Raw genomic sequence first — 8,736 nt, 5'->3', positions numbered from 1 at the left:
TGTCGTGCCTTCTGCATCCTCAGGTGCCTACTCCTCAATTCCCTTTCGCTTTCGTTTCTTATGCGCCCGTTCTACAGAAATAGCATGAGGACATATGCGATAAGCACACAAATGCTTTTACCCTTCCTCCTCTGCCCTGGTCGGTTGTCCATCTCTTTGTCTACAACGTCTGAAAGCTATTTTGCAGGTAGCCTAATTTGAGGTTCACGACGTCTCCTTGGCACTTGAACTGTATATTATTGCATCAACACATGCAACATCCCATAATATTTTTAAGTTACCTTTTATAAAGTTTTCCATTGGTTCAACTCGTTCCCCTGAAATACAAACTTAGATAAGTGCATGGGGCCATATGTCATGATCGTACCTGTTTCGGAACTCTCCTTATCACTCTCCGAGGCCTCCCCCTCCTCCACTGGAGGCACGTTGTTCCATTCGATTTCCTCGACGCGATCTGCAAGAACATTAGTTAATTGCGTGGGGCCACACGCCATCAAACCTTCAGGTTCTTGTCGTGAGGTCTGCGCTGCTTGCCCTAGTCTCTTTGGAATTTGAGCTGCAAGAAGCAATGGCATGAGAATTCACGTATAACAAAAATGATTGGTACCTCTCGTCCGTTGTACTTGGCTGGTGCTTGCCTGTTTTGCCTTTGAAGAAGTGTCTCCTGCAAGGAATGGGATGAGACCACACGCCATTGCAAATATAATTTGTACCTCTTTTTTTCCTCTTCCTTGTCTGTTTGTCCTTCTTCGACGCGCCACCAATGCGCTTTTCAGTCCTCGTGTCTGAATATTCACAACGATCTATAATCAAAATGGCGTGAGGCCTCACGTGACCTTACCTTGTGCAGGTTGTGAGCTCGGCCCAACATGGGTATCTTCAACAACAGCTGTTAACGCCGTTTCAGCATCTGGGGGTGGCCAGGCTCCTGCATACAGAGCTTGTGAGATAACATTCAAACTTAAAGTGCGTACTCACCAGGTTCGCAGAGAAGATACTGTTTTTTTTTGGCAACTATAATTATATACTCCATTGAAGTCACCTATTCAATGGAGTTTGTCACCGCAACACATGGGACACCCTTGAGTAGTGCGGCTTGAAAGAATAGTCTGCCGCAGTTGTACTCGACAACGCATTTGCCCTTGGAGTTGGAAGCAGGTGACCCACCCGCTATTGCGTTGAAGACCCAGCTGAGCATTTCCCATGCTACACCTGGAGCTTTCTCTGGATTCGAAAGCTTCATAGCCGTCTTCAGTTCCTCAGGCATGGGTAAATTGACCTCCCTCAAATCAATTCGATCGGCCTTGTCGAACGAAGCTGGGAAGTCACTCCAGTCCCACTCTGCTGCAGGACCAATAACAAGGGCGAGTGTGAAGATGTGGACATTCGTCGGTATCTTCTTCTTAGCCATTATCCCATGGGTCTCCCGCATTTCTTTGCCTTTCAACCGAGCCTTCACCTCGTTCAAGGCCTTCCAGAACTTGTGATAGGATTCAGAGTTGTAGATCATATAGTGGACTGAAGATTCCACCTCCACAAGTCCCACCATTAAGTCAATGATGGAGCTGACTTCGTCTGCATGAGTGATCTCCTCGTTTGTGAAGTCCATCACACAAAAGATGTTCTTGACCTGCTCATCTCCGCGGGAAACGATGCTCCTCCACCTTTGATCCTCATCTGAATTCACGTATACCCGGTAAGGTTCTCGATAGGCCTCTGTTGCGGGGTCGAGCTGTTTCTGAAGCTGGCGGTTGACATCCCTCTTAATGAAATTTGGATACTGATCCAACTTCTCAGCTTTACTTTTCGTGGCATCCTGCAGCAGAACGATGAACTTTGGGGCCCCCTTCACGTACTCGTCGATGTCTTCATTTGACAACTCCAGCGCTTCCATCATCTCTTGCATGGTGTCGATGCTCACCCTCTCCATGGCCACTTGCTCGAAGATCCAATCCTTTAATAGCGCACGAGCTCTCAGAGTCGTGCACAAGTCCTCGTATGTCACAATATGGCCGGGAGTCATTTTGGTCTTGTTGAAGACTACCTCACCACGTAGAAGAGCATTAGCCACTGTCAGAAGGTCGTCGTCGTCTAGAGACCGCGAGAAATGCAAGGCGTTGAGCTTCAAATCATTGGGCTTCCGGCCGTCCTCCACACCCATTGAGTTTAGCAACTCCCCGTCATGGTATCTCCTCAACACATCTACCCATTTGTTAAAAACAACTTTTGTCGCGAGTAGAATGTTATGGATGCTGAGTGTGTCATTGACCCTTAGTGTTTTCGAGAGAAGACTCGAGAATTCCTGCAATAAAAATGGCATGAGGCCACATGCTATGCCACATGCAACGAGGCTTACCTGCCAGGCACTAGTTGCTAATGCACGTCCTTGTCCTGGTTTTTGTGGCTTCTTTAGTTGAACCTAGAGCTTCCGTGTTCGTGCCAATGTCTCATGCAGACCCGATTTGTAGCACATTTCTTGCTTGACATTCTGCGCGTGGGAGATGTATATGATAGATCGGAGGGGCGAGTTGCCTTTTATCAGGCGGACAACTCTTGTCTTGAAGACTTTCTTCACCTCCTCGCCCACCATAATATCCACAACTATCTCTTGCATCGCCAAGCTAGAATGCTGCCCAGAGACGGCATAGAACTGGATGTTCTGATCGTCCAACACCTTCCTATTGATCAAGTCTGGAAACCTCGTCTCGCCCTTCAATGTTCGGTAGTAGGGGATCACGTCTGCGATGTCGGGTGTTATTGGACTTGCCAGCATCTTCTGCTTCAGTTTCTCCACCCACTCATCAGATACTAGCCTGTGGTTGTATTTGCTTTGGATGTCGATACGGCTCACGTCGATTGTATATACTTTGTTGGAATAGTAACAAGTACTATTATCTGCGATGATTTTTGCTGCCTCTTCTTGCTCTTTCTGCTCTTTGCGGCTCTTCTTTTTGGTGGGTGTAGTGTTCGAACCCGAGGCAATGGCATCACCTAGTAGCTTCTTTTTTGGAGCAGGAGAGTTGGACGTCGGCTTGAGCTTGACCACCCTTTTCTGCTTCGGGGTAGTTTCAAGATCGACCCCCTTCCCCTTCGCTTCGCGAACTAGAGTCACTCTCAACGGCTCAATGTTGGAATATAGTTTTTGAACATCGCCGTAGGTGAGGTCCGTGGATTCCATGTGATCTTTATAGACCTGCAACGTCTTTGAAATTGTGGGCCTCCTGGACAACCTCTCCCTAGCTCCCTCTAGGAATTCCTCATAGCCGCTGCCCCTCTCCGGGAAGCCGCTAGGATGTGCAAGGTGGATCTTGAAGGCAGACGCTGTCTCTACCACAAGTGCCAGTCCATATTCTTGCATGGAACTGCATGGAGTGTCTGTCACTTGGATGAGGATCCCCATGCATTCTTTTCTCCCACCATCTATGTTGTACAGCCTCAGATCCTCGCCTTCCATCCTGAAAGTCCAACTGGTGAGCTCCTCCCCCTTCTCTGCATCCACATTGACAGTGGCTGGAAGAAGAACGTAATTCCTCACCTGTTCAGAAATGCACTACAATTAGAGCTAACAGATGAAAAGCTAGCAGCTGGAAATAACGTGAGGCCACATGCCATTCACCACTGCATCAGATGTCTTGAGGCTGCATCCTAAGATGGCGTGAGGCTACACGCCATCTGTAACCGGACTACACTCAAGAGCCCAATTGGTGCATGCCAATGTTGCTACTGAATGGCATGTGGCCTCATGCCATTTTCTACTTGGCCTAAAAAACTTACCATTCGAAGCCGAATGGAGGCGTGACAATCGAGGCCGGACTCGCTGGCGAATGTGCACTGTGTGTGCAGCAGATCGTAGCAGCAAGGCTACTCTGCCACTTACAGTTGGAGAGTGGCGCTGAAATCTCCCGGGACGCCAAGTGGGCTGCGTGTGGGCAGTGGAGTTGGCGGCGAAGTTATAAACTGGGTGTGTCTCGAAGTGGACGCCGATGCACACAAGCGCGATGCGAGCGCGAGTGGACGCCGATGCACACGAGAAACCTGTAGAGAAGGTAGATGAGTGCGAATGTGAGCGTGATCGCGAGTGGGAGCGCGATGCGAGCGCAAGTGTGCGAGCGCGAGTACGAAGCAAAATGCAAAACCTAACCTCACACGCGCGAAATGTCACGACAGTTGGTAATCCCGCAACGTCATCATTCCTCGGACTTGGGCGCCACCATTAATTTCTGGATTGCCGCGCGCATGCAAGCACGCAAAATCCAAAAGAAATCCACAACGTCATCATTCCTTGGACTGCATGCACGCGAAATCCAAAAGAAAGATCATGATTGGCATATCATTTAATACCCTCGCTATATTTATACCATGCATGATTGGATATTCCAAAGCATCTTGTATTTCCAAAAATGGCAGATGTTCAGCTAAATAAAGAAATTCTATCTGTTTCTATTTATCTCTCAAATCAATATTATAGCGTGTGGGCTCATGCAATTTTGAACCAAAGAAACCCAAAAAATGTTGGACCCGAAATATTTTGAAAAAACCCAAAAAACCCTAAACATTTTAAACCCAAAAGTCTAGGTGTCCTGTGGCGTTATTCCTTGAATGGCGTGTGGGTGCATGCCATTTTCAGAGCCAAATGCTGAATGGAGAAAAATTCCCTTTCAGTGCAAATGCTGCAAGAGGTAGATGCCGAGCACAAAGGACTGTAACTACCTCACATGACACAGATAAACTTTTCTCTATTTGGCAAAGATAAACTTTATAGCGTGTGGGCTCATGCAATTTTGAACCCAAAAAATGTACCAAAAAATTCTTGGCGTCATCTGGCGTTATCTCTTGAATGGCGTGGGGCCGCATGCCATTTTCAGGGGCACATAGAAGTATATTCCTAGGATATTCTGACACGCGCGAGATTTTTTTGAGTTTTCTGGAAATCCAACCGTTAGATCGCAACTAGATTTTACAGAATGGTATACAATGCCCTTCTTGATGACCCTGCAGAGAAGCATCTCGATCGGACACTACATGAGACCACACGAGCCTTACAATGTTTCAGGGGCATTTGCCATAGATCCAACCGTTATTTTGCTCCAAGATTCTACAGTTTGGTGTGCATTGACCTTTCCATTGACACTGCAAAGGGACATCACAATCAGATGCGGGATCACAAGAAACCAACTTCACTAACTCTAGTTTCACCAAGATCTACGTAAGGAGTTATGAAATGAAAGGACCCTTTCTATTGAAATGTGTTTATGGTCCTAGGGGCATTGTGACATATCAAAGGATTTTGCATCAAGTTCTGTATTTGCATGTTTATCAAGCTACTGAATTGCTAAACCCTAAACCCTAAACATGTGGCAAATGCTGTGTGAAGAAAGATGCCCTTTCTGGGCAAATGCTGTAAGAGGCAGATGCCGAGCAGATGTATCTCAGGCTAGCGAAGGGGACAAACGAAAGCTAGCTATAAACATGACGGGATGTAAATAGATTACTAGGCTGGTCTTGCAAAAATCAAAAACCATAATTGAAAACATTGAAAATGCAAAAAGAAAAGTTTATAATATTTTTGAATTTTAAGTAACCAAAGGAATGTAAGTAGGGCATGTGTTTGTAAGTTTAAAAATGCCTCAACCACTTAAATTCCCAAGTAAATAAAGCTGTTTCTCTATTTGGCAAAGATAAACTTTATAATGTGTGGGCTCATACAATTTTGAACCCAAAAATGCACCAAAAAATGCTCGACTAGCATTATTCTTTGAATGGCGTGTGGCCTTATATTGCCATAAATGGACGTACACACACAGCATAATTATTCCTTTACACGGCGAATAATCTTGGCGCGGATCGCTGACATGGCATGGCAAAGTTCGAATCACTGACATGGCACAGCTGGATCAAGGCAAGGACATGATGTGACAAAGTTCAACGTCCGACAACAAAGTCTAGAAGCTACTCAGTTTGAAATTTGTCAGAGGAATCATAAAATCTGGTTTGTCAGAGGATTTGATGTGACGTTCAAGCGTGTGTTATTTTTGAATTCTCAAACTCATTCCTAGATCTATCAGTTTTGTGCGCCGTGTTCTTGGTTTTGCTGAGCGCAATGAGCGCTACTTGTGTAAGCGGCGTTGTGAGCTGTGGTTTATGCGTCTACGAGCGGTTGCGGCATTGCGAGCGCCATTGCGAGCGGCAGTTTATGCGAGTGGCAGTTTGTGCAAGCAGCGCTACGAGCAGTTGCGGTGTTGCGAGCTGTGCTACGAATAGTTGCGGTGTTGCGAGCGGCACTGTCTTTGGTGTGGCTACCGCTTCCTCTTGATATTCGGCACTTGTGCTTCCTGGTATGTTCACCATGGAATGGCTTAGGACCACATTTAGAAATGGCATGAGGCCACATGCCATCTTGGGCCCTTGCAATTTCATGGCTAGCGTATTGTCATGTATGTTTTTATTTGCCTGCAGCTATGTGTATATCAAGATGGCATGAGGCCTCATGCCATCTTGGGGCCTTGCAAGTTCATCACTAGCATATTGCCATAGTTTCTTTACCTGCCTGCAGCTGTGTGTTTATCAAGATGGCATGAGACTCATTTCACACCATCTTTGGGATATAAGGCTGTTAATTCATCAAACATGTTCTTCTATTCAACATGCAGCAACAAAAATTAGCAAAACCATATGAGCTAATTACAAATTATCTTTGCAACCACAATGCACTATTAATTTTGGAGTGTCTCTCTTCTTTGGACCTAGTTACAAACACTAAACCACATTCTCGATAGGATTTGATTAATTGCACTCCCAGGGTCTTCTTGCAAAGAAGAATTTAACAAGCTTAAGAGTCCACAATCTGGTTGCTGTCATGTCCATTGTGTAGGCTTCATTGTTGAGGTCTGGAACAACCTTTGGAAAATCGTTATAGAAACAATCCTGAATTTCTTTCAGTGCCTCAGAAGCAAGCTCAATTGCATGGATTCCCTGCGACACATTGCCAAGAGCTTTAGATACGGTGAGCATTACTTTCCTGTACTGTACAATGTACCTGCTTTGGTAGACCACTGTGGGAAAGTTTTCCATGAGCTGTGAGATGCCAAGCAAGCATTCCACCGGTTCCAATGCAAGGCTGTTTGTCGGAGGAATCCATTCAATATCTGCAGAAACAAAACGAAAATACCATGTATGCAAGCTCAATCAATTGGCTAGAGCCTCGAACTTACAAAGGACCATTTTTGAGGAAATCGAGTTCATGTGCATCCATTAGTGCATCAGTCCCAATGCCCAGGACTGTGGCATTCTCTTCGTTTGCAATGAACACAGCTGCCACAGTTGTTTTGAGCCTCAACTTTGCTTCTGCCATCTGCTTCAACAGCTGCGTCACTAATGCAACATGTCCGAGGCAATCTGTAGTGCCTCGTCCATAGCCATCTTCAAGCTGGGTTAACTTAAACGGCGAATGTTCCTGAAGAAAACCAAACAACTATCAGCTAGTAATCAGCTCAATTTGCAAGAGGCAAGAGCAGTAGTTGCCCATTTGGTCGGATCAGCCACTACCACGTCCATATGACAGCCAACAATGGAGACTATTCTATCTTGCTCTTCACCAGGATATGAGGTTCTTCCTTTTTTCAAGGCCTTGAAAATAGATTGGTTTGAGGAGCAAAGGTCCACCGTTGTCGATGCTCGGCACTTCAAGCACCTTAGTCACAACAAGCGATTCCTGTGGTATCAGATTTGGAGGATTGTTTTGAAGCTTCTCCGTCTTGCCGATGATGTCTGTCAGCAGCGAAAGGAAGCTAGCCTCGCCCATTGTCATCTGTCGAAGAACAGAAGCCATAGCTACTACAGCAAATACACAGATTCTAGACACTTTTGCATGCAATAGCTGTAACTACTCGTTACCCTGCCTATAGGAGCAAACAAAGGCGACCTTATAAGCATACATGCTGATTATGATCATCGATAATGCCAAAAACATTTTAATATCTGAGCAAAAATATGACAGCTCATCTATAACTCCAATTTCCTGGACATATCATTCAGGTACTTCTGAGCGAATAATGGACTTGATCTTGGGTATGCTCACAAAGCCAGCTGGTTTGAGCACGTACGCATTTTCAGCAAGAGCCTTTCGTACCACTGGTTGTGATTTTCACAGCCTTGTCTCCAAGTTTACGCGGTGGTCCAGAAGGTCTTTTTAAATATTTTTAGCAAGAGAGTTTACATAGAAATTAATTCGAGTTCGCTTGATTAGCCGATTGTACTGACATTCCTTTTACTGTTTATGCACCAACAAGCTCACAACAAAACAAAATTTGGAAAACCTGTAACCCTTCCCTTGAGTACTTATTTGTTTTGTGCAGGCAGAGTACGAACGAGCTCGTGTCCACAAGAGTGACATGGAAAGGTCGAAAGAAATGGATGTTTAGGTGACTATGCTTGATGGTGCAATCTCAGCGTAGAAATTGACAAAGAAAATGATCATATGAAACATGTGAATGCCACCCTCCTTCGAAGTGGCTGACTCTTATCACCTATAGATTCCACCATCTCTTTGCCTCACCTTAATGTTGCACAAATCGGTTAAAGCATCACTATTGGAGGATCAAAGTGCTTTTTGCTCATGAATGTGGTGGAAGGATGATGAAGAGGGATAGCCTGGAAGTCACTGTGTCAAAGTGAACTTTGCAGACAGCGAAAATTTGTCAAAAAAATGCTCTCAATTCAGTCCATTTCATTCATTCC

At 45.4% G+C, this 8,736-nt stretch overlaps 1 pseudogene; it reads right to left on the bottom strand.

Annotated features, from left to right (window-relative positions):
• Window positions 1-7,145: 7,145 nt before the first annotated feature.
• On the bottom strand, window positions 7,146-7,819 carry LOC9645312 (annotated as a pseudogene).
• Between the last annotated feature and the right edge of the window lie 917 nt (window positions 7,820-8,736).

Source organism: Selaginella moellendorffii, unplaced genomic scaffold (assembly GCF_000143415.4).
Source record: "Selaginella moellendorffii unplaced genomic scaffold, v1.0 SELMOscaffold_13, whole genome shotgun sequence".
In the NCBI taxonomy this organism is placed as follows: domain Eukaryota; kingdom Viridiplantae; phylum Streptophyta; class Lycopodiopsida; order Selaginellales; family Selaginellaceae; genus Selaginella; species Selaginella moellendorffii.
This window is presented reverse-complemented; position numbering and strand designations above follow the sequence as displayed.